The 26,969-nt window shown below is 50.2% G+C and overlaps 1 protein-coding gene and 1 long non-coding RNA gene across 9 annotated transcripts in view; one reads left to right on the top strand and one right to left on the bottom strand.

The window, feature by feature from the left end:
- Positions 1 to 26,969, bottom strand: part of LOC144773616 (transient receptor potential cation channel subfamily M member 2-like) — a 4,189,411-nt gene that overhangs the window by 2,203,163 nt on the left and 1,959,279 nt on the right. The window lies entirely within an intron of this gene.
- Positions 1 to 26,969, top strand: part of LOC144773618 (uncharacterized) — a 143,245-nt gene that overhangs the window by 50,533 nt on the left and 65,743 nt on the right. Inside the window, exon 4 of one of the 2 annotated variants that reach the window (XR_013600031.1) lies at positions 6,745 to 6,882. The exons of the other annotated variant lie outside the window; for it this stretch is intronic. This is a non-coding gene — a long non-coding RNA (uncharacterized LOC144773618). The remainder of the gene's footprint in view (positions 1 to 6,744; positions 6,883 to 26,969) is intronic. 2 annotated transcript variants of the gene reach the window in all.

Here is a 26,969-nt window from a genome sequence, read left to right as displayed (position 1 = left end):
TGGGTGTAACGGCCCAACAGACATGAGGTGTTTACCGACCGCAGTCCCAAGCTGGCGGAAGAAAAAATTTTCTTCCCATGGTGCTCCAGCTTCTTCTTTTTTTTTTTAAGGTGGTCCAGCTTCTTGGATTCCCTTTCCGGTGGTGTGGGTGGGAACCACCAGGCTCTCAGGGTTGGGATGTTGGGAGAGGAAAGTGTGGTCGCCCCGGGGGCGGGCGGTGGCGTTGGACAATCATCCTGTCCATAGGAGCCCCTTTGTTGGGCCTGGACAAGTGCCCAAACGGATGTCTGTGAGAGCTTCATTAAATGGGAGCAGGGGCTCCAAAGAGCCTGCTTCTGGCTGAAGCATCTCTGTCAAGAGGTTAGTCCTGATTGCTACCGTAGGTAGCTCGAGGTGGAGAGCATCGGCCACCCTACACAACACCACTCTGGCCACGGTAGGAGGAGACAACATGCCTAGGTCTAGGGAGCTATCCAGACCACTGGCATCCCAAGTTCCTCTCTCTAGTCGGGATTGTACTCCAACTGGTCTGTCAAAGGGTCACCAGACCCCTCCCAGTCTTCCTCACCTTCCTCTGGCTGCCAACATGGGTGAAAATAGCCTGGGTAGAACACACGGACAAAATTACCCATCGCCGGTCCGGCTCCGTGTCCACGTCGAGGTGAAAGTCGGGGTCGACGCCGGCTGGGGTCCAGCTGGTGTTGGCAGAGAAAGTAGTGCCGGTGGAGTCGGTGCTGGTGGAGGCGTAACGAGGTCGACCTGCGCCGATCCAGATCCTGGCCTGGATCGAAGGGAGCCCTGCGGTGCCGAGGCCAAAGCCGCCGGCTTCGAAGCCCTAGGGCCCCCAGTTCCTCTCTACAGCCCTGCTCAGAAATCAACTGGTCGGTTAAAGGGTCTCCAGACTCCTCCTAGTCCTCCTCACTCTCCTCTGGCTGCCAATCTGGTCTCAAAGAGCCAGGGTGGAACAGGGGCACAAAAGTACCTGTTGACGTCAGATCTGGCGTCGCTTGACGCCGGTCTGTCTCCGTGTCTGCCTTGAGGTCGAGGCCGGGGGTCGACTTGGCTGGGGACACAGCTGATGCCGGTGGAGGACGTGGTGCCGGTGGAATCGGCGCAGGGAGAGCCGTAAGAAGGTCGACCGGTGTCAATCCGGATCTAGGCCTGGATGTAACGGGACCCTGCGGCACCGAGGCCGAAGCTGCCAGTGCCGTAGATCCAAGGCCACCAGCCGATTTCGCGGGGCTCAAAGGCGCACCGGTGGAGTCAGGCTGCCCAAAGATGGCGTGCATCGCTTTGTAAAATTGACGAAGCTGGGCAGGGGTGGCTCCCGGTACCGGGAAGGGAGGAAAGCCCGGGGTTGACCCTGAAGGCTTCTCACACAGAGCTGCGGGGGAGCACCACCCACACCCTTCATCACGTTTGCCGACAGACGTGGGGAAATCGAAGAGCGACGATGCTTCTTTGACTTCTTGTGCTTCGGCTTACCTGACCCTGAGTGCGAAGACTTAAAAGAGGAGTGATGATGACTCCGCGATCGGTCCCTTGACCTCCCACGTGACCGGGACCTAACGGGATACGGAGCCGATTGCCGGGCCTCGAGGAGCTTTCCGGACTGCTCCTGCAAAGACTTCGGGCCATTGTTCGACAGACAGAGCACGACTTGGGATCATGGTCGCGCTCCAGGCAGAAGAGGCACACGCAGTGCGGATCCGTAATCAGTCACCAACATCAGTCGGGTACATGAACTGCATGCCTTGAAACCGGGCATCCCTCGTGCACCAGGAGTTGGTTGAAGACTCAAAAATGAAGTCGACAAAAGTCGCAAAAAATTCAAGTTACTGGGGGTACTGCTCTCTATGGATCCGCGCCAGCTGGTGCAGAAAAAGAAATAACTGATGTCAGCACGCAAGCGCGGCGTCTATGTAGCTACTGCGACTTCATTCTGGTGACCACGATGCCGACGATAGATGCGAAGTTGACCAACGCCACCTTCCGACGTGCAAGGGTACTGCTGAAGAAAAACTTTCCGTATCCAGTCTGATGCCTGGGGGTAATTCTGAGGTCTGGAATCTATAACTAACTGTTTCTTTCAGATAAGTCAGGACAAGATTCAAGTCCCACTGGGGCATTACGAAAGGAGAATGAGGACAGAGATGAGTAATGCCCTTCCGAAATCTGTTAACAATTGGTTACTTGAAAAAGAAAGCTGATCAGGAAGACGGAGAAAGGCAAAAATGGCCAAAAGATAGCCCTTAAGAGTGCCCAAAGCACTCCCCTACTGGGCCAAAGAAAGAATGAAGAGGATAACCTCTGAAAGAGGGGCAGAAAGGGGATCCACATCCTTTGCTGTGCACCATGCCTCAAATGTATTCCATCTACAGGCGTATACTGTTTTAGTAAAGGGACGTCTGGCTGCCAAGATGACATTACAGACTTCGGGAGGAAGGTCGAAAGCTGTCAACTGTCGCTGCTCAATCTCCACGCAAGGAGGTGGAGGCTGGACAGGTTCGTATGGAGGACCATCCCCATCTGCTGCGACAGAAGGTCCTCCCAAAGAGGCAGTCTGATCGGAGGATCGATGGCCATGCTCAAGAGCTTGGGGAACCAGACTCGTTGTTTCCAGTCCGGAGCCACAAGAATGACTTGGGCCCAGTCGAGCTTGATCTTCTTCAGCACTCTGGACAGAAGTGGTACAGACGGAAAGGTGCACAGGAGGCTGCAACTCCACTCGCAACAAAAAGCGTCGCTGAGCGAGTGTCACCTTGGAAATTCCAACACGCAAAACTGCTGACAGTGTGCCTTTTCTTCGGTGGCAAACAGAAGTAACCAAGGCTCTCCACACTGTTGAAAGAGACCTTGCACCACCTCTGAGTGAAGACGCCATTCGTGATCCATCATGCACCTGCGGCTGAGTGCGTCCGCCCTGGCATTCTGTGCCCTGATGTTCCAGTCATGTCCAGAGGCGGAGGGCTGTAGTGTACTGGACTGCTCGATGGCCCCCAGAACCATGCCGGTGGTTTCCACATCCCCGGCCACGCAGGGGCGGAACAGCTTGAGCCAGCCTGTGGCTCTGGGCGGGACATAGTGGGGCAACCCTTCAATAGACACGAAAGGGGTGAAAGGCAGACTGTGCAGGGCGGGTGGTGGAGAGGCCCAAGGACCTGCCCGTAGCCTGAGAGCCCTTAAAGCGCTCCAGTGCATTGTCTGCCTTGTCGCCAAAAAGGCAACAGCCATAAAGGGCATGTCCATAAGGGTGGATCGGACATCTCCAGAAAAACCAGTCGAACGCAACCAGGCATAGCATCGAAGGGCTACTGACGTTGAAATCATTCTCCCAAGTGCGTCAGCGGTATTCAGCCCACAGCAGATGGTAAACGTTGCAGCGTCTCTCCCCTCTGCAACTGCATGGGAGAGTATGGCTCGGGCCTCCTCCGGGCACTCAGGCAGCAACTGCACCACCGTATCCCCCACAGAGTGGGTGTAACGGCCCAACAGACATGCAGTGTTTACCGACTGCAGTCCCAAGCTGGCAGAAGAAAACATTTTCTTTCCAAGGTGGTCCAGCTTTTTGTATTCCCTTTCTGGTAGTGCGGTAGGGAAGGCACCTTCAGAGGTGGAGGCTTGAACCTCCAAGCTCTCAGGGGTGCGATGTTGGGAGAGGAAAGTGGGGTCGCCCGGGGCCGGGCGGTGGCGTAGGGCAATCATCCTGTCCATAGGAGCCTCTGTGTTGGGTCTGGACCAAGTGCCCACAAGGATGCCGGTGAGGGCTTCATTAAACGGGAGCAGGGGCTTCGAAGATCTCGCTGCTGGCAGAAGCACCTCTGTCAGGAGGTTAGTTCAGACTGCCACCGTAGGAAGCTCGAGAGCCTCGCCTGCCCTACTCAACACTACTGCGTATGACGCTCCCTCTACCGTAGCCACGGTAGGAAGAGACAACAAGCCTAGGTCTGGGGAGGTATCCAGACCACTGGCATCCCCCAGTTCCTCTCTCCAGTCTGTATTGTGATCCAACTGTTCTGTCAAAGGTTTACCAGATCCCTCCCAGTCTTCCTCACTCTCCTCTGGCAGCCAATTGGGCTGAAATTGGCCTGGATCGAACACAGGGACAAAAGTACCCATCGGCGCCAGATCCGGCATCGACTGATGCCGGTCTGGCTCCTTGTCCACGTTGAGGGGGAAGCTGGGGTCGACGCCGGTTGGGGGTCCAGCCGGCGTCAGCAGCGGGCATGGTGCCAGTGGAGTCCGCACCGGTGGAGGTGTAACAAGGTCGATCTGCCCCGATCCGGATCCAGGCCTGGATCCAAGGGGACTTGTAGGCTCGCCGGCGGAGTCGGGCTGCCCAAAGATGGCGTGCATCGCTTCGTAAAATTGACGAAGCTGGGCAGGGGTCGCTCCCGGTCCCAGAAAGGGAGGGAAGGCTAGAGTCGATGATGAAGGCTCAGCACGCAAAGCCACAGGAGTGGCACCACCCACACCCTTTGTCGTGTCGGCCGACGGACGAGTGGAAGTCGAACAGTGACAATGCTTCTTCGACTTCTTCTTGTGCTTCGACTTACCTGACCCCGAGTGCGAAGACTTAGAAAAGGAGTGATGATGACTCCGCAATGGGTCCCTTACCTCCCACGTGACCGGGACCTTGCGTGAATTGGAATCGACTACCGGGTCTCGAGGAGCTTTTCAGACCGCTCCCGCAAAGACTTCGGGGCCATGGCCTGTTAACAGTGAATCCCTAACTATTCCTTACTGATCAAACCCCTGCTTGCAGTAACAACGAAAGACGTTCATGAGCCTTTACCTTGGACACCAGATTGTTAGCAATCTTTAGAAGAATTAAAAAGTGCGCTGTTCTCTGCTCCAGTGTTAGACAGGCCTTACTATACCAAGTCTTTTGTGTTATATGTCCACAAGATGGCTGGTTGTGCTCTCTCTGTCTTGACCCAAAAATCTGGCGATAAACAGAGATCTTGCGCTTATTTCTCTGCTTTGCTCGATCATGTCGCAAGGGCCCTTCGGAGTTGTCTGCGAGCAGTAGCGGTCGTGGACACTTCCATCAGACAATCGGCTGGACTTGTGCTCGATACTGACCTCACAGTTATGGTGCCCCATACTGTGGACACACCTTTAAATTAAACAAGGACACAGCACCTCACCAGTGCACGTCTTACTGGCTATGAATTGACATTGTTTGCTAAACATATTACTATCAAAAGATGTGCCACTCTGAATCCAGCCACGTTACTACCCCTCCCTTCCCAGAATGATGAAATTGCCAAACATGATTGTGTTTTCTGAACAGTGAAAGAGACGAAAGGACGGGTAGACCTGACTGATGTTCCCATATCTGATCTCCAAGGAGAACTATATGTTGATGTCTCTTGTTTTATATTATTAGATGGCACCATCACTGCAGCTTATGCTATCACTACATTGCGCATAGTGGTAGAGACATCATGAGTACCCTATCAATCTGCCCAGGCAGCAGAACTTGTTGCCCTTATACGAGCTTGTGAATTGAGTGAAGGGTTAGTTATCAATATTTACACAGACAGCTAGTATGCATTCAGGGTTGCACACAACTTTGGGCACTGTGGACAGAGAGAGCATTTCTTACCTCGCATGGTATTACGATACAACATTGACACTTGAGATCACGATTACTATCTGCACTAACACTTCCTAAAAAAATGGCTATTGTGAAGTGTATAGCCCACAAGAAAGTGAGAGATGATGTAGGTAGAGGGAATGTGTTTGCTGGTCTGACAGCCAAAGAGACGGTTCAGAGTAAGATGAAGAGAATGTTAGTTGCAGGCCCAGCTAGATAGGTTCCCGAGAACACTATGTTTGAAAACACAGTTGAGAGTGTGGAAGAGATACAAAGCAAGGCCATTATAGAAGAATTAGCTGTGTGGCAAGAGAGCACAGCACGTTTAGATGAAGAAGGAAGTTGGATTGATTTGTCCAGAAAGCAGAAATGGATGTTACCTGACACATACGTACTCCCTGTTGTTACTATGGCTCATGGCCCAGCTCATGCAAAGGGTATTTGTAAACTATTGGCCCCAGTTTGGTGTAATAATAATATTTCCAAAACAGCTGCACACTTAGTGAAAAATGGTATGATTTGTTTGATGCACAATCTTGGGAAAGGTACCCCCACACCATCTGGGAACATTGCACCACCTACATTCCCCTTTGAAGTCCTTCAAACAGATTTCAGTCAGCTAGAAAGTTCAAACAAACTCAAGTATTTTCTAGTGGTCATATGTGCATAGAGTAAATAGGTGGAGGCTTACCCTACTAAAGAAAATACGGCTACCACGAGTTTTTCCCGTTTTTCAGTATACCCAGAGTTATTTGGAGTGACAATGGCTCTCATTTTAATAGGAAAAAGATTAAGCTAATATGTGAAGGCTTGCATATTAAACAAAAATTCCATGCCGCCAATCACCCGCAATCAGCTGGGTTGGTCGAGAAGTATAATGGCACACTAAAATTGAAATTGGCAAAAATTCAGGAGACGACAGGGTTGCAATGGCCAGATGCTCTTCCTTTGGCCATTTTGTCCACTAGGACTACAGCACATTCTAAAACAGGCTTGTCATCTGACAAAATTGTCTTCGGCCGCCCAGCAAATGTCTGGGGGGTCCCTAGGCTGAGAAAGTTTTCTGGTATTGAATATCCTGTGTTGCTTGATTACCTTGGGCAATTGAAATAAAATAAAGTTTGTGTTCTATTCACCAACAGGTGCAAGACTCCTTAACTCCTAAGCCAGAGGGTCCTGGGGACTTCATTCTCATCCAAAACTTCTAGATGAAGCAACATTTGGAGCACAGATGGAAAGGTCCTGAGAAAGTCCTTCTGGCTACACAGACGGCTGTAAAGGTTGCTGGTCAAAAGAACTGGGTCCATGTGACCCACTATAAAAGAATACCTTTTCTGTTGCCTTACGACTAGTGGGTCAAGGAGGGAATAGGAGACATTGAATGTGAGCAGGTGCCCAGATTCATGCCTTTCAGTGATGCAAAGTTGGTTTGGACACAAACAGACACAGAGAACGACAATGTTTTGAATGAGGCTGTCCACCAGAAATACGAGCTATCCAGGAGCCTCTGTTTATTGATCATACAGTGACTGGAGCTGACAGGTACAACTTATGCCCTCGGCTTAGGACTACTGAGTCCAAGAAAAGGAAAGACTAGGGATGGACTGCACAAGGTTGGAAAGTGCTGAGTTGCAGTACCAACGAGGCAGAGGATAAACAAAAGAGTTGCATCTGTTTTGCTCTTGCTGTTTGAACATTGGTCAGAAAAGTATACGTTGAAAAGTATAGTGCCTTTATCGATGTGGGATAGATTAGGAAAGAGCTTAGGATGGAGCAAGCTCTACCGCCGGTGCTCAAGAGCGCCAACGGCTGGATGATGGGAGCCTGTACCAGTGAGACTCTGAAAGACACTGGGAACACTTATATTTCTTTAAATTTTTGAGTATCTTCCTTTGTTCCATTTGGCATCCTTTTGGTAGGCAAATCAATGAGGAGGATCAGCCACCACCCCTAAAAAACACAGTGTGAATTGATCTATACAAAGTGAGATTGCTTGTGTAATTGTTCTGGTAATGGTGGTAATAATAACATGTTGGATAACATGGCTGCTGGAAGATGCACATAGTGTACCCACACTCAACATAGATGAACACTTTCCCCAGAGACGCAATAGGAGGGCTGCCATAAAGAACATGTTTGTGAAAACTCATAGGAGATTTTTTTGGGAAGGGGACCGCCTGCTATGCTATCCTATCTATCACGAGCCTTTGGACTGCATACGCATTGTCCCTTGTTAACTACACATACACTAGGCCACCACAGTTTGTGGAGGTAAATGAAGTGTTCAAATTTGGTTACCCCGGACCATGTCTGTATCACTGGCTGTGATAACAACACATATTGTGATAATTTTTATATGGAAGAACAGAATATAACTCTTGTGGGTTGGCATTATAAAGAATTGACAGTACTCCGAGAGGCTGGTTATTATGCTGCCTATTGCCACATAGTGAACGTTACAGATACTTCTTTATACATTAATTGTTCAGGGACAATACTGTTTAAAAACACCCTTTCCCTAGTAAATAAATCAGATCCAAGCTCTTCTGTAATTCATTCTATATATGCTGCAGTGAATTATGGGGGGGCAATATATGCCCACCAAGGGTCTTTCTTTCTGTCCAATGGGACTTATTCAAATGTCTACAGTGGTACTTATTATGTGGCTCTCGGAATGGTACTGCCTTTAGGTGTTCCATGTAAAAACTTCCAACCTAAAACAAGATGGGTAAAAAGGACACTAACAAAAGAATTTTGTGAAGGGGTTACAGAGTTGGATGTGAATAGCTATAGCAACGGTATAACATTTGGATACATTCTGTCCTCAATATTTACCTTGGGAGGCACTGCTATGGCCACGGGTGAGAAAGCTAGAGAGTATTTCGGATGTAAACTGCAGATTCTATCCAACACTACGGTGGCAGACTTGATAGATATTAATACTCAGTTGGAGAGCATACAAGTGTATTCGGAACTCAATAGATATGCAGTGGATTTTATGTAGGCCCGGAGCGGTGGTGTTTGCACAATAATTGGCTACCAGTGTGTTATGGGTATAGAGAATTTGGAAAAGAACTTAACATAACACATTATGGACATCATTGATAATATCAAAGGCATGGAAAGCGGAAATTGGAGTTGGTCTTTCTTAGGTAATTGGGATTGGATCCTAAAGGAAATAGTTTATTTCATAGCAGTATTAATATTCTGTTGTATTCTAATTCAATGTTTCCCGCTTTGTTGTTCCTATTGTGCCACTGCTTTAAAACACCCAAACAGAAAATATCTGCCTCTGTTATGAATGCCGCTATGATGTTACAGGATGATATTGATGATCTTATGAATACAGATGAGGGGAAGAAACCTCTCTCCATGCTGTCCCACTAGCCAACGTCAACTGTAAATAGTGCACACAGATCCACCTTGATCACATATCTAATTAGGATGCTGTATCAAATAATGATGGTGTCACAGTTGCCCCTGAATATGTGCCAGTCTTACCTACTTTCTAAATAGAAAATATCGTTAGCTTATGCTAAAAGGAGGGTGTTGGACCTGCGATGGGCAAGCCCAGCACAAAGGGGGTAGCTTGGCACAAGTGACAAGGCAAGTGAAGGCTGTAGTGTTAAGCCGGCTTTGACCCAATAATAACCCCCTGTACAGCCACACCAAAAAGAAGGACACCACACCACTGCTGTAGAAAAATACGATTCCTTCATGTAAAAATTCTCTGTAAATAGGGATGATTGGGATAGCACATATACATTTCTTTTAGTCACACATTTCAGGGCTTCAATTCTGTAATGGGTAGCTCCATAAAAAGTATCAAGAATAAATAGCATCAATAAATTAAACAAATATCAGGAATAAATAGCATCAATAAATAGAATAAATATTATCAGCAATCAATATCACAAATTAATAGATTATAAATCACTTTCGCCTAGCAGAATAAATACTGGTTCATTTAAATAAATAAACACATGTTCATTCTGGTATCGCTGCCACCAATTAAATATTTCAGGAACATCACATTTGCATTACGTTTCAATTTGGAAGGATAACTCTTACAGTTTGTGTTGGTTTCATTAACAATGCATACAGGCTTCTCTGGGCACAGAATGCGTTTTGGGACTCATTCGAGGAGTACGGGCGTGTATCTACAAAGACAAGGAAACACAGTGAACATCTCATTTGCACGCGGCTGTCACCGGGATAGGATCTCTGCTTGCCGGTGGAGTCTCTAAGCGCCTACGGGCTTTGTCAGGGCTTGCACTCAGGCGGCACCAGTTCAAAGTCTTTAGACTGACGAACAGGCTGCCGGCGAGGTCACGCCACTTCCGCGCTTAATGAAAACAATGCCGGTTCACAGTTCCTTTACAACGCTGCACATTACTGGAAGAAACGGGCCCACCTCACGTTGGCTGTGATCGAAAAGCGATTCAGTCAGGGCCCAGCACTCCTCACACCAGCGATGGGGTTCCTAGGGGCTCACCGGACCTTCCTCTGACTTCCGCGTTCAGGGTGGTTCCCGCCCACGGCCACAACTTCTGGGTCACTGGGGAGTGGCAGGGACGCTAGTCCCGCCCAACAAAGGCTGGCGCTCCCCGCCCCGGCGCACCACCTCACCTTCAATCCGCGCAGGAAGCGCTCTACGCTGGTGGGGGCTCGGAGACGTCCGAGCTCCCCTCTAGAGGCGCCTGTCGCGAAGGGGGCACAGTCGACGATCGCGGTCGCTGCGAACTTGCTCTCGCCACGCGACTCGTGGAATCTGTTGCAATTCACAACCGGGGGGGGGGAAGCACACAATTTTGGCCACAGTCTTTTGGGGGTGATGAGGCACTCGCTGGGCAGGCGCTGTAGGCGCAAGTTCCCCGCAAATGCGGATAACTGGAACGCCAGTCAGGGTCAATGCCAATGACCTTTACCACTCTACTGCCCGCGCTACCAGCCACCTCAGGGGTCAACAGGGCAGGTGTCAATCTGGTGTCAAGTCTGGAATCTAGAATGAATCTAAAATGGCCGCCAGGGACTGAGCCTTATATAGCCAGTGCCCTGGGGTGCTGGCACGAGCCAGAAGGTTCCAGAACCTTCTCTGGCTGTGACAATGACATGGCCCTTTGGAGATGTATTTAGGCCATTCTGAGCCACCGTACTGTGGTTCTAGAGCAGCCATTTTGTGAACCTGAGAGAAAATAAGAAATTCCTGTCAGAAAAGCGCGCTAAACAAAGGGCGTCAAAACCTCCAAAGGTCAAAGTTCATGAAGGCTCCAATGGGAGTCACTCACATGAGGGAAAAGGGTGTCTACCATCATTTTAGGGCCATATCTTTGGGTTGACAACCCCAGTTTGTAGTGCCACCGGTTTCACCATGTCTTGTAAATAGGTGCCACAAACCTGGTGAGCAACTGGGCTTCAAGGAACATTTAACCCCATGAAACAACACATAAAAACTCCTGGCAGACAAAGAAAAGCGACAAATTTTGGGAGGTACAGGGGAACAAAATAAATCATAATGGTGAGGGGACTCTCAGAAGCAGACGGGTCTAACACGCGTCCCCCCCAGCTGAAAGTGGGGAGAACTACCCAACCCCTTGGGAGTCCTCAACTGTAGGAGAGTAGGGTCTGCAATCCTATGATCACCCAGATTTTTGCTTTCTGCTTCACTGGTTTACGACTTTCCCTGGCTGTGGGCCTGCTAATCAGACCCACAGCCTAGCTGTTCTCTCTATTCCAAATTGTACCCAGGTACTGAATTGGCACTGGGCCCTCTCTAAGTCCCTGTACCCAGGGCTGAGGTGTACCCAGAAGTCTCCCAGGGGCTGCAGCATGTATTATGCCACCCCTGGGCTGACTAACTAAACAGACACAACTGGCTGCTTGACAGCTGGGGCAGAGTGGTGTACACACCCTTTGCTGTAGATATAGTATTCCTATATCTAACCCTAAAATGGACACATATATTCCTATCAGTCACTCCTATGGCAGGCCTTAACAATCCTGAAGGCAGAGTGCTCGGAATAATGTGAGATGGTGCTCTGGCATGAGCTGAGCCCGTTTGCAGCTTGCGGAACCAAGTCCTAATAGCTGTTCCATGATAACGCATACCATATACTCTTAAGTGCATTATAATCCTCGCGGTTATATGCGAACTTTGGTATCGCTTTATCAAAACATGTCGAGTAAGGTGTCATACGAATTGGAATACTAACCCCTCGCCAATTCTGGCGACGGGGTTAGCATTCCACCCTTCTAGAGGGACTCGACATGTTGGTAACCTGTAACCCCGGTTAAAGTCAGACATAGCCTTAGCTCCACAAAATGGATTCTGCCACCGAGACACAAGTCTGCCCTCCTGTTGCTGGGAGTCCTCCCAGCGCAGGAGGCAAGGACAAAGGGTTTCCTGTCAGGGGCGGTGCCAGCACCGTCCCAGACAGGATTTTGTGTATCCTAGGTATGCAGGGCTTTAGAGGAAGGTGACTGCAAGTGGCACCCCGGTGCTCACTATGCATAGGCCGGCTTGAACCAGTTCCAGGGGCACACCAGACCCTGAGCTGGGGAAAAGCCCGCTAAAGGAGATGGGTCTAACCACCCCCCTCCTAGTCCCACCCATAGGGCAGGACTTAGTCGCGTGCCAGCCCCCTTTTGCAGGATAAAGGTAGGAGCTGGCCCCCTTCCAAATTAGATCATCTTTGAATCCTGAAACTACTTTCCACGAAAGGAACTCTCGACTTCTTCTCAAGATTTCTCCCTTGTGACTAAGGAGTAGTCACCCTGCAGCAGCAGGCACCATCCAAGCATCGCGGTCTGCTGTAAGTCTCTCCTCCGGATCAAGACTGCCCAGCACGACGAGAACCGGCTTCCCTGGCACCTCTGACCTCAACCTGCATCATCAGCCCAGCTGTGATCCGTGGGTGTGATGAGACCTCGAGGGACCGGCCATCTTTAAAGACTGCACGACGCTTGACCAGCACGACCACCGAGTGACCCTCGACTGAGTGCTTTGGGGTAAGAGAAGCCCCGACCCTGAGCAGCTCCAGCACCGAAGTCCAGCCCCCGTGCATCCACGAGACCTGCGTGGGGCCCTTCTGCTCTTAGCTGCTCACCGCGTTGTCCAGGTCACTTGCCCGTTGGCTAGTGGCCCTCCCGACGACGAACTACGACGACAACACCGCTGGTCTGGTTGCTCCAGACTGGCCCTTGCTTCCCTCCATCAGAGAAGCACCCCGGACCCTCCTGGTCCACTCCAGACGCCATTTTAGGTCCACCGCGTGGGCTTGAATTTGCCAAGACTTGTTGCCCCAATCCTGGGTCCAGCGACGTCGACAGCAGATACCTTCGTGGGACAGCTCGCACCTCCATCCTGGTCGCCGACAACGCCTCCTGGTCCGAGAGACTGCAGAGCCCAGCAGCGCCCACTCACCTGGTCGAGGTGACTTCGTCCGGTGCCACTCTGGTGCCCACTCAATCACTGGCTAGTGATTCAGAACTTGGTCCCCTCTGCTTTCAGGTCTTCCTCTTCACTGATCCAGGCTTGGATCACCACGAACTTCTCCACTGGTCGCCTGCCAGCAACTTCTTTCTTCAGGCTCCATAGACTGCAACAAGGATCTCCGACGTCTTTTCACCCCTATGCAGCCGCAGCCCCTGGGCTAGGTAACCTGAGCATTTCGGTGCTCCAGCATAGTCTAAATATCCAAGTGTCAGAATCCAGTGTCGTTTCAGCTCTACTTAGTCGGGTTCGCCCGAGAACACTAACTTTGTGATTACTAGCCTCCATAGACTTTTTCCCGCCTTACGCGTGAGAGTTCCCACTCTGCACACGACGTCCCTAGGCCTCCTGCTTCTAATCTAAGGGTTCAGCATTGTAGGTCTAGCGTTTCTGAGGTCTATGAGAATAGTTACTTACCTGCTAGTAATTCGCATTCCACTTTTGTAATCTATGGTTTATCGTGCCCCTAGGGCATTTGTGTAAATTGTGCGACTTAAAGTATTTTCTTAAGAGTTTTGTTGTGTGCTTAGCTCCCTGACTCATAAAGAGTTCAGGGTAGTCTTGTTATAAATAAATATCTGTTTATTTTCATAACAACTTGTGTGGTGTCCTTTCACTTGGTGTTCAAGGGGTAATGTGATGGTAAAACAGCTGGCTTAACACGTCCTCTAGAGTCTTAGCCTTAGACTGCTCGTATCCATGCTACTAGGATAGCTGGTCTATAAGGTTGACTTACAACCAATAATCAATAAGGGTTGTTTGGACTGATACAAAGTGCTCACTAGAATAGTGAACATTATATATCAGGCCAACTTCTCACATTGGTGAGCAGCGGTTGGGATTTGAGCTTGCTGTTGTTTTACCACACGTATCCTAAGAATATCATTTGAAAGATCACATAAGTACTGAGGTACATATAACTTAGCTTAGAATACTCTGAGTTCTACTGAACCAGCTGTTGTAGCTCCTAGGGCTTAGCACACCCTAAACTACAACTCTAGCAAGGGATCAGTAGGTAAACAAATAGTGTAGGTAAGTGCACCACTTACACCTCACTAGAAAAGCATGTCTAACCATGGAGAGTCCACTGAGACTCCCCTGGTGAGCATTGACCCTCCACAGGTCACTTCAAGATATGCAGCTCTCAGTTTCCAGGAGATGAGACAAGTGTGTACCTCCAGGAAACTGAAACAGGGGTCTAACCCCACCATTCCCTTTCTGATAGGTCTCTTGGAGACACATGATGCTAGGAAAGCCTCTCATGTAGATGGGAATATGCCAGCCTTAGAGGGTACCGTTGGGGATCCAGACCTCCTTGACACTGACAATGCAGTTGAGGAGGAGGATCTTGAGGAACTCTCTGGGGATGAGGCAGACAAGGGTCTTGAGGTAGTCAGAAGACTCACTAGGGCCAACTTAGACCTACTTGGGCAAGGATCTGGGGGACCCCCAGTACTGACCCTGATTAGGCCTAACCTTGGAGTTAGGAGAGATAGATCTCCTTCTAGGGACTCCAATAGATCTCTGCATTCTAATGCCTCTTCTCAGAGGAGAAGGATTTCTCCACAGAGGAGATTTACTTCCCCTCAGAGAATAGAGCATGAAGCAAGGATGAGACAGGCTAATCTGAGGATTGAAAGGGAAGAACTTGCCCTGGCCAAAGAGAAGCTTGCCTTTGCTAGAGAGCAGCAGATGAGTGGGATAGTTCCCACTGGTGGCAGCAATCTCCCAAGAGATAAAGAGAAGGGTTTAGATACTAAACACATGACAAAGATAGTGCCCCCCTTTAAACAAGGGGATGACATCCAGAAATGGATGGCTGCTTTGGAGAGGGCCTGCACTGTGCAGTGCATTCCCCAGAGTCAGTGGGCAGCTATACTGTGGCTCTCCTTTGATGGCAAAGGTAGAGATAAGCTCCTCACTACAAGAGTGGAGGATGCTAACAATTACCAGATCCTGAAAAATACACTGGTTGATGGGTTTGGCTTAACCACTGAACAGTACAGGTTGCTGTTCAGAGACACCCAGAAAACTCAGTCTCTGGACTGGTCTGACTTTGTGGATTGTGCCACTAAGGCTTTGGAGGGCTGGTTGCTGGGTAGCAAGGTTGCTGATTACACAGGATTGTATAATCTTATGATGAGAGAACAGATTTTAAATAATTGTCAGAACCAGTTGTTGCACCAGCACCTTGTTGATTCAGATCTGACCTCTCCCCAAGAATTGGGAAAGAAGGCAGACAAATGGGTCAGAACAAGGATCAAGCAAAACCAGACTCAGAACCAGGGTGGTCATAAGAAAGCAGACCAGAAGGGTAATAACAAGAGTGAACAAAATGACCAGAAGTCTTCGACAGGTCCCCAACAAACCAAAGAGGGTGGGGGTCAGGCTTCACAGCAGAAAAAGAAGACTCCAGAAGGCCAGTCAAAAAGGTGGTGCCAATACTGCAAAAGTAAATCTCACTGGTTTAGTGAGTGCACCAAAAGAGGAGGGCAACCTCCTACCACTACAGCCCCTAAGGCAACTGCACCCCCTAGTACAGTCAGTAGTGGTAGTGCTCCTCCCAAGGGATTAGTTGGGTTAACCTTGGGAACTGAGGGGTCTGACAACTTAGTTGGCACACTCACTCAGGCTGTCCTTGTCTGTACAGGGGATATAGATCTATCCCCTGATGCAAGTCCCAATACTTTGGGCAAATACAGGCAGACACCTTTTATTAATGGAAAGATGGCTCAGGCCTACAGGGACACTTGTGCCAGTGTCACAATGGTGACACCTAGCTTTGTGGACCCTGGACAGATCATGCTAGGTCCAGAGTACCTAGTGACCAATGCCAGCAATGTCACTACCCACCATAGTATGGCAGTTGTTGATTTCTCCTGGGGAGGGGTAAGTGGCCCAAAGAAGGTTGTGGTTAGTTCAGACCTCCCTGTAGAATGTCTGTTGGGCAATGATTTGGAAACATCCCTATGGTCAGAAGTGGAGCTGAGGACTCACATGGAAATGTTAGGCTTGCCAGCACATGTGCTTGCTGTGACTAGGTCACAGGCAAAGAAATGCCCCACTGAACAGGTGCTGGATCCTGGAACAATGGACCAGATACCTCCCAAGAAGAGAAGCAGTAGGGTTAAGGCATTGCCTTCCCCCTTGCCCCAGGTTGTGGATCAAGTCTCTGAGGAGGCTGATCTACAGGAACTGAGGGAAACTGAGCCTAAAGAGCTTGAACCTGATCAGGTTGAGTTTCTGGGCTCAGGGGGACCCTCCAGGGAAGACCTGGGAAAGGCACAGTTGGACTGCCCCTCACTTAAACCCCTCAGACAGCAGGCTGCTGCTGAGGCTGCTGGGAATGCCACAGGTACCCATAAGGTATACTGGGATGATGGACTCCTCTACTCTGAGTCAAGAGACCCCAAGCCTGGCACGACCAGGAGGCTGGTCATCCCCTTGTCTCAGAGAGGTTTCCTTCTTACCTTGGCCCATGAAATTCCCCTTGCAGGTCACTTAGGCCAGAACAAGACGTGGGACAGGCTTGTCACACACTTTCACTGGCCTCACATGAGTGAAGATACCAAGGAGTTTTGTCGCTCCTGTGTAACCTGCCAAGCCAGTGGCAAATCAGGTGGCACAACAAAGGCCCCCCTCATACTACTACCTGTGGTGGGGGTACCCTTTGAAAGGGTGGGGATTGACATTGTTGGTCCAATGGAACCCCAGACAGCATCAGGGCACAAGTTTATACTGGTGGTGGTGGATCATGCCACGAGGTATCCTGAAGCTATACCACTTAGGACCACTACAGCACCTGTTGTGGCAAGATCCCTAATTGGAGTGTTCTCCAGAGTGGGCTTCCCTAAGGAGGTTGTCTCTGACAGAGGTGCAAACTTCATGTCGGGATATCTAACTGCAATGTGGAAGGAATGTGGTGTCAACTACAAATTCACTACACCCTATCACCCACAGTGCAATGGGCTTGTTGAAAGATTCAACAGGACCCTCAAAGGGATGATTCATGGGCTACCTGAACCTCTTAGGAGGAGATGGGATGTCCTGATACCCTGCCTCTTGTTTGCTTACAGAGAGGTCCCACAGAAGGGGGTTGGCTACAGCCCTTTTGAACTTCTGTTTGGGCATCCTGTAAGAGGATCCCTTTGTTTGGTTAAGGAAGGATGGGAGAGACCTCTCAAAAAGCCTGGAACAAACATTGTGGACTATGTACTTGGTCTCCGCTCCAGGATGGCTGAGTATATGGAAAAGGCATCTAAAAACCTTGAGGCCAGCCAAGAACTCCAAAAAGCTTGGCATGACCAAAAGGCTGTCCTGACTGTGTACAAGCCTGGACAGAAGGTGTGGGTGCTGGAGCCAGTGGCCCCAGCAGCACTTAAAGACAAATGGTCTGGGCCCCACACCATCATTGAGCAAAAGGGAGAGGTTACCTACTTGGTGGACCTTGGAACTCCCAGGAGCCCTCTCAGAGTGCTCCATGTTAACAGGCTCAAGGCATATGTTGACAGGAAGGACATGAGCTTGCTCATGGCCACAGATGAGGGACAGGCGGAAGAGAGTGACCCTCTCCCAGACCTGCTCACTCAGAATCCTGATGATGGATCAGTAGATGGTGTTGTCTTTTGTGGCAGCCTCTCTGAACATCAGCAGCAGGATTGTAGACAAGTTCTGCAATCCTTCAGACATATGTTCTCTCTGACGCCCAGCCAAACTGATTGGTGTACCATGAAGTTGACACTGGAGACAGTCTGCCTGTCAAGAGTAAAATCTACAGACATCCTGATCATGTCAGAGACTGCATCAAGACAGAGGTGCAGAAAATGTTGGAGCTGGGAGTCATTGAGCCCTCAGATAGCCCTTGGGCTAGCCCAGTAGTTCTATTGCCAAAGCCTCACACCCAGGGTGGTAAGAAAGAGATGAGGTTTTGCGTAGACTACAGAGGACTAAATGCAGTCACTAAGACTGATGCCCACCCAATACCAAGAGCAGATGAACTTATTGATAGATTGGCTTCTGCCAACTACTTAAGTACATTTGACCTGACAGCTGGGTATTGGCAAATCAGGTTAGCTGAGGAGGCCAAGCCCAAGACAGCATTTTCTACCCCTGGTGGGCATTATCAGTTTATGGTAATGCCCTTTGGTTTGAAAAATGCACCTGCCACCTTCCAAAGGCTGGTGAATCAAGTTCTCACTGGGTTGGATGACTTCTGTGCAGATTATCTTGATGATATAGCTGTCTTTAGCTCCACCTGGGAGGATCACCTGGTCCACCTGAGGAAAGTGTTAGAGGCACTGCAAAAGGCAGGTCTCACTATCAAGGCCACAAAGTGCCAGATAGGGCAGACACAGGTTGTATACCTGGGCCACCTTGTAGGTGGAGGCCAGGTTCAGCCATTGGAGAGCAAGATCCAGGCCATCCAGGACTGGGCTCCTCCAACCACCCAGACTCAAGTTCGAGCTTTCTTGGGCCGACTGGTTACTATAGGAAATTTGTCAAGAATTATGGGTCCATTGTGACACCACTCAATGACCTGACAAGTAAAAAGATGCCAAAGAAAGTTCAGTGGACAGCAAGCTGTCAGAAAGCATTCAATGACCTAAAGCAGGCCATGTGCACACCACCTATCCTAAAGAGTCCAGACTACTCCAAAACATTCATTGTCCAAACAGATGCTTCTGAGTTGGGTGTGGGAGCTGTTCTATCTCAACTGAATTTTGATGGTAACGACCAGCCCATTGCTTTTATTAGCAGAAGGCTGACCCCCAGAGAGAAAAATTGGTCAGCTATTGAGAGGGAGGCCTTTGCTGTGGTTTGGGCCCTGAAGAAGTTGAGGTCATACTTGTTTGGCACTCACTTCAAAGTTCAGACCGACCATAAGCCCCTCTTGTGGCTAAATCAGATGAAGGGTGAAAACCCCAAACTACTTAGGTGGTCCATTTCCCTACAGGGGATGGATTTTACAGTGGAGCATAGACCTGGTACTGATCATGGCAATGCTGATGGGCTCTCCAGGTATTTCCACTTAGAGCAAGAAGACTCACCTGGTCAAGGTTAGTTTATTGTCCCAAAGTTTGGGGGGGGGGGGTCATGTAGGAGAGTAGGGTCTGCAATCCTATGATCACCCAGATTTTTGCTTTTTGCTTCACTGGTTTACGACTTTCCCTGGCTGTGGGCCTGCTAATCAGACCCACAGCCTAGCTGTTCTCTCTATTCCAAATTGTACCCAGGTACTGAATTGGCACTGGGCCCTCTCTAAGTCCCTGTACCCAGGGCTGAGGTGTACCCAGAAGTCTCCCAGGGGCTGCAGCATGTATTATGCCACCCCTGGGCTGACTAACTAAACAGACACAACTGGCTGCTTGACAGCTGGGGCAGAGTGGTGTACACACCCTTTGCTGTAGATATAGTATTCCTATATCTAACCCTAAAATGGACACATATATTCCTATCAGTCACTCCTATGGCAGGCCTTAACAATCCTGAAGGCAGAGTGCTCGGAATAATGTGAGATGGTGCTCTGGCATGAGCTGAGCCCGTTTGCAGCTTGCGGAACCAAGTCCTAATAGCTGTTCCATGATAACACATACCATATACTCTTAAGTGCATTATAATCCTCGCGGTTATATGCGAACTCTGGTATCGCTTTATCAAAACATGTCGAGTAAGGTGTCATACGAATTGGAATACTAACCCCTCGCCAATTCTGGCGACGGGGTTAGCATTCCACCCTTCTAGAGGGACACGACATGTTGGTAACCTGTAACCCCGGTTCAAGTCAGACATAGCCTTAGCTCCACAAAATGGATGCTGCCACCGAGACACAAGTCTGCCCTCCTGTTGCTGGGAGTCCTCCCAGCGCAGGAGGCAAGGACAAAGGGTTTCCTGTCAGGGGCGGTGCCAGCACCGTCCCAGACAGGATTTTGTGTATCCTAGGTAGGCAGGGCTTTAGAGGAAGGTGACTGCAAGTGGCACCCCGGTGCTCACTATGCATAGGCCGGCTTGAACCAGTTCCAGGGGCACACCAGACCCTGAGCTGGGGAAAAGCCCGCCAAAGGAGAGGGGTGTAACCACCCCCCTCCTAGTCCCACCCATAGGGCAGGACTTAGTCGCGTGTCAGCCCCCTTTTGCAGGATACAGGTAGGAGCTGGCCCCCTTCCAAATTAGTTTGAAAAAGTATACGCCCAGGCAGACTCTAGCTACAAGAAACTGGCTATTTAGCAACACATATTGTGAACAACAAATGAAGAATAAACAAAGAATAAACAACAAATAGTGCAATAGACTGATTTGATATCAAATAATTATTTTTTAATTTTGATGTTTTTAAAAAAAAGAGTTAATAAATATCACTTTGTGTATTGGATATATACAATAGAACATTTGATACATTAATTGTCTGTGACATTTTCATGATACATTATTAAAACCAGGAAAGAAAGGGTAATTGATAATAAAATTGTTTCTTTATAAGAATATATCTTCAAATATTGGTAGACTTGGGCTGTGTGTGTCAACGCGTTTCGACAAAGTCTTTTGTCTTCATCAGGACATTAGAATGTTCAGCCACTTTTTCTACGAGTAAAAGTTGGTGACAGCCTTTCACCATAACAATTTAAAAAATGCGCGGAATCGATGTAGGGAGTGAGGCACCTTTCTTTTATTATGCGCGGAAGGTATGTGATATCTGTAAACACAGTGTTCACTGCGTGCTTCTCACTTCTACCTCCGTCTGTTTTCCGCTAGTTTTCAACAGGACATGCGGCGAAAGGTCACTTTCCTTTCCCGCCGGTAAAAAATGATGCTCCTTAGTCACATTTCACGGATGGATTCCTCTTATCGTGAAAGAGTTTCACCGAGACCAGACGATAAATAGTGAAAAACCGGGATCTATGAGGACGCTTTCGTTCTTATTGTAACCAGGGTTTTCCGGTTGGGCTGATGGTACACAGAGTCACCGGTATATTTAAAAACACGCAAATAATCCTTAAGGACGCAATTGCTCGAAAAACCGGAGATGGCGGCGTTTTCGGGCCCTTTTCTTTTCGATAGCTTATTTCAGCACGGTACCTCCATAAAGACGAGGTGTCCGTTAGACGATGTACTGCCGCACAGTCGTCCTTTCTATCAGCAATGTATGGCGCGTCTACTTCCGTCAGCACTTCAGGTAAAAAATGAAATTAGATCATCTTTGAATCCTGAAACTACTTTCCACAAAAGGAACTCTCGACTTCTTCTCAAGATTTCTCCCTTGTGACTAAGGAGTAGTCACCCTGCAGCAGCAGGCACCATCCAAGCATCGCGGTCTGCTGTAAGTCTCTCCTCCGGATCAAGACTGCCCAGCACGACGAGAACCGGCTTCCCTGGCACCTCTGACCTCAACCTGCATCATCAGCCCAGCTGTGATCCGTGGGTGTGACGAGACCTCGAGGGACCGGCCATCTTTAAAGACTGCACGACGCTTGACCAGCACGACCACCGAGTGACCCTCGACTGAGTGCTTTGGGGTAAGAGAAGCCCCGACCCTGAGCAGCTCCAGCACCGAAGTCCAGCCCCCCTGCATCCACGAGACCTGCGTGGGGCCCTTCTGCTCTTAGCTGCTCACCGCGTTGTCCAGGTCACTTGCCCGTTGGCTAGTGGCCCTCCCGACGACGAACTACGACGACAACACCGCTGGTCTGGTTGCTCCAGACTGGCCCTTGCTTCCCTCCATCAGAGAAGCACCCCGGACCCTCCTGGTCCACTCCAGACGCCATTTTAGGTCCACCGCGTGGGCTTGAATTTGCCAAGACTTGTTGCCCCAATCCTGGGTCCAGCGACGTCGACAGCAGATACCTTCGTGGGACAGCTCGCACCTCCATCCTGGTCGCCGACAACGCCTCCTGGTCCGAGAGACTGCAGAGCCCAGCAGCGCCCACTCACCTGGTCGAGGTGACTTCGTCCGGTGCCACTCTGGTGCCCACTCAATCACTGGCTAGTGATTCAGAACTTGGTCCCCTCTGCTTTCAGGTCTTCCTCTTCACTGATCCAGGCTTGGATCACCACGAACTTCTCCACTGGTCGCCTGCCAGCAACTTCTTTCTTTAGGCTCCATAGACTGCAACAAGGATCTCCGACGTCTTTTCACCCCTATACAGCCGCAGCCCCGGGCTAGGTAACCTGAGCATTTCGGTGCTCCAGCATAGTCTAAATATCCAAGTGTCAGAATCCAGTGTCGTTTCAGCTCTACTTAGTCGGGTTCGCCCGAGAACACTAACTTTGTGATTACTAGCCTCCATAGACTTTTTCCCGCCTTACGCGTGAGAGTTCCCACTCTGCACACGACGTCCCTAGGCCTCCTGCTTCTAATCTAAGGGTTCAGCATTGTAGGTCTAGCGTTTCTGAGGTCTATGAGAATAGTTACTTACCTGCTAGTAATTCGCATTCCACTTTTGTAATATATGGTTTAGTGTGCCCCTAGGGCATTTGTGTAAATTGTGCGACTTAAAGTATTTTCTTAAGAGTTTTGTTGTGTGCTTAGCTCCCTGACTCATAAAGAGTTCAGGGTAGTCTTGTTATAAATAAATATCTGTTTATTTTCATAACAACTTGTGTGGTGTCCTTTCACTTGGTGTTCAAGGGGTAATGTGATGGTAAAACAGCTGGCTTAACACGCCCTCTAGAGTCTTAGCCTTAGACTGCTCGTATCCATGCTACTAGGATAGCTGGTCTATAAGGTTGACTTACAACCAATCATCAATAAGGGTTGTTTGGACTGATACAAAGTGCTCACTAGAATAGTTTAACATTATATATCAGGCCAACTTCTCACATCAACACTAAGGCGGAAATACCTGGAGAGACCGTCTGCATTGGCGTGGTCAACTCCGGGCCGATGTTCCACCCGAAAGTCCATTCCCTGTAGGGAGATAGACCACCTCAACAGTTTGGGGTTTTCCCCCTTCATTTGCATGAGCCAACGAAGGGGTCGGTGGTCTGTCTGAACAAGGAAGTGTGAACCAAACAAGTATGGTCGCAGCTTCTTCAGTGCCCAGACCACCGCAAAGGCTTCCCGCTCAATGGTACTCCACCTCTGTTCCCGGGGAAGCAGTCTCCGTGACAGAAAGACCACAGGCTGATCCAGACCCTCTTCGTTGAGTTGCGATAACACCGCCCCAATGCCAATGCCTGATGCATCTGTCTGGACAATGAACTCTTTCGAAAAATCTGGAGCCTTCAGGACTGGAGCTTTACACAATGCTTGTTTCAGAGTGTCGAAGGCTCGCTGGCAAGCCTCCGTCCAGATGACTCTCCTGGGTTGCTTTTTGGCTGTGAGTTCTGTAAGGGGAGCCACGATAGTGCCATACCCCTTTACGAATCGTCTGTAGTAACCTGTGAGGCCCAGGAAGGCTCGGACCTCAGTCTGGTTCTTGGGGGGTTTCCAGGCCATGATTGCCTCAATCTTCGCCTGAAGGGGCCGCACCGTTCCCCTGCCCACCAAGTGACCTCAGTACACTACCGACCCCTGTCCAATCTGACATTTGCTGGCCTTGATCGTCAAGCCAGCCCGTTCCAGGGCCTGGAGAACGGCTTGCAAATGCTGCAAATGATCCTCCCAACTGTTACTGAAGACAGCGATGTCATCCAAGTAAGCAGCAGAGAATGACTCCATCCCGGTGAGGATCGTGTTCACCAGCCGCTGAAATGTGGCAGGAGCGTTCTTGAGCCCAAAGGGCATGACGCAGAACTGGTAGTGTCCATCAGGCGTGGAGAAGGCTGACCTTTCCTTGGCTCCATCAGTCATGGGAATCTGCCAGTACCCTGCAGTAAGGTCAATGGTACTGAGATATTGGGCAGCTCCCAACCGGTCAATTAGTTCATCCGCCCGAGGGATTGGATGAGTATCTGTCTTGGTTACTGAATTTAGTCCTCGGTAGTCCACACAGAATCGCAATTCTGGTGTGGCGCCAGGTGGGGCAGCTTTGGGAACCAATACCACCGGCCTAGACCAAGGGCTACTTGAAGGTTCAATGACTCCTAGCTCCAGCATCTTAGCTACCTCGCTTTGGATATTGGCCTTCACCTTGTCAGACAGCCGGTAAGACTTCGACTTCACAGGTGGGCTGTCTCCAGTGTCCACGTCATGGGTACACAGGTGGGTCTTGCCCGGGACAAGGGAGAACAGAGGAGCGAATGACCCCAAGACCTGGCGACATTCCTCCTGCTGCTCAGGAGTCAGGGATGGTGAGAGTTTCACTCCCTCCACTGACCCATCCTTTTCTTGAGATGCAAAAAGGTCGGGGAGAGGCTCAGTGTCCTCTTCCTCTGAACCGTCAGTTACCATTACCAACATGACTTCGGGCCTCTCAAAGTGGGGTTTGAGGCGATTGGCATGTAACACCCGATGCGGGTGCCGAGGGGTTTTCATGTCCACCAGATAGGTAGTCCTGCCCATCTTTTCCAACACCTCGTAAGGGCCTGTCCATCGATCCTGGAGGGTGCTCAGCTCTCCAGGCTCCATCACCCACACCTTCTGTCCAGGCTCCAACTCCACTGGGTGAGCATTGTGGTCATACCACGCCTTCATGACTGCCTGGCTGGCTTCCAAGTTGTCAGAAGCTTGCTTCCACAACTTAGCCATTTGGCTTCGGAAGGCCAGCATGTAGCTCACCACATCCTGGGGAACTTTCTGGGGAGATTTTTCCCAGGAGTCCCTCACCAGGCTGAGAGGTCCATGTACAGGGTGCCCGTACAAAAGCTCGAAGGGGCTGAAGCCCACTCCCTTCTGTGGCACTTCCCTGTAGGAAAAGAGCAAACAGGGAAGGAGGACGTCCCATTTCCTCCGCAGGCTTTCGGGTAGACTTCTGATCATACCCTTCAAGGTTTGGTTGAACCTTTCCACAAGACCATTGGTCTGTGGGTGATAAGGAGTGGTGAACCGGTAGGTCACTCCACACTCTTTCCACATGGCCCGCATATACGCTGACATGAAGTTGGTCCCCCTGTCAGACACAACTTCTTTGGGGAATCCCACTCGGGTAAAGATCCCCACCAGGGCCTTCGCCACTACCGGTGCAGTAATGGTTCTCAGAGGAATTGCCTCTGGATACCTTGTGGCGTGATCCGCCAGTACCAGGATAAACCTGTGACCGGATGATGTCGGTGGATTTAGGGGCCCAGCAATGTCGATGCCCACCCTTTCAAAGGGGGTGCCAACGACGGGAAGTGGTTCCAGGGGAGCTTTCAGCTTCATCCTTGTTTTCCCACTGGCTTGGCATGACACGCACGAACGACAGTATGTGTCAGACGCCATCCTCATTCGAGGCCAATAAAAGTGGGAGACAAGCCGGGCAAAGGTCTTGTCCTGACCCAAGTGTCCTGCCAAGGGAATCTCATGAGCCAACTCTAATAGGAAGGCTCGGTAACACTGTGGGACTACCAGGGCCCGTGACAATCCGTGCACTGGTGCCCTGGGTTCCCTGTAGAGGAGACCATCTTCCCAGTAAACACGATAGTTCCCAGACTCGTTACCTGCTGCCTGGGCTTCAGCCTGTTGCCTCAGACCCTCGAGGGTGGGACATTCCCTCTGTCCCTTGCTTAGTTCCTCCCTGGTTGGTCCTCCTTCCACTCGCCACTCAGCGGGGATAGGCAAGTCCTCCAACGGAACCATGTCCTCCTCCGCGGACTCTGGGTCCACCTCCACAGGTGGCCTATCCGTCTCACGGGGCACGGACATCGAGGCAGGCTTCTCCTGTCCTCGAGACGCTCCCTCATCAGCAGCTGGGTGGGCCATTGTTCCAGGCTCCAACCCACGCGACTTCTCCTCCCGAGCAGCCGCAGACCTGGTACTCACACAGGCCCAAGCAGGTGTACCCAGCATCTCAGTATGAGTCCGGTATTCCACCTCCTTCCAAGCATTGTGCTCCATATCATTACCCAGCAGACAATCGACTGGCACGGCGGGGCTTACGGCAACTCGAAGTGAACCTGCAACCCCTCCCCACTCAAAGGGAACGTCGGCCACGGGATAGTGGCCCATTCTGCCGTCCGCCGTCGCGGCTGGATGAAGTACGCCTGGAATCACCTGCTCCGAGGACACCAGATGACTCCTTACCATAGTCATACTGGCTCCTGTATCTCTCAGAGCTTCCCCTCTATGGCCGTTGATGGTGACCCACTGCCCATACTTGGTAGTATTTGAGGGCACCTGGATCTTTGGAACCATCTCCCGATCTCCCAGGGACACTAAGGTGACACCCACCCTCTCCCTTCCCTTATCTAAGGGCATCTCCTCCCCGAGCGCTACACTAGTGACTCCCAGGGTCTTTCCTCCAGTGGGAGGGGGTGGCCTCTTTGGGCATTTCACGTCTCCCTTATAATGTCCAATACCACCGCACTCAAAGCAATGGACAACCCTTGGCTGCTGACTCTGGCCAGGATTAGGGTTCTTCTGCGGGATAGCCTTAGAATTGGAAAAGTGACTTTTCCCCTTAAAGTTATTTTGGGGGCCTTTGGAGAACTCCTGTTTCTTGTTATCTTCTCCCCCTTTCTTCTGAGGAGCGCCCTGTCCGGACTTCTGAGAATCTCCTCCCGTCCCCCTCGTAGACAATCGGGTACTTACCCAAATATCTGCCTCCTCAGCAAGCTTACGGGGGCAAGTAAGTTTGCTGTCTACCAGGTGTTGCCTCAGCTCGGGAAGACATTTCTCGAGTAGATGTTCCTTGAGTGTTAGGTCGTACAACCCTCGATAGTCTTCCACCTCACTACCTTGGACCCACCCATCTAGGGCTTTCTTGGCATAATCCAGGAAGTCAACCCAATTCTGTCAGCTCAGTTTGTGGCTGCCCCTGAACCTTTGCCGGTATTTCTCTGGGGTCAACCCAAACTTTCTGA

Source organism: Lissotriton helveticus, chromosome 8, assembly GCF_964261635.1.
Source record: "Lissotriton helveticus chromosome 8, aLisHel1.1, whole genome shotgun sequence".
In the NCBI taxonomy this organism is placed as follows: Eukaryota; Metazoa; Chordata; class Amphibia; order Caudata; family Salamandridae; genus Lissotriton; species Lissotriton helveticus.
This window is presented reverse-complemented; position numbering and strand designations above follow the sequence as displayed.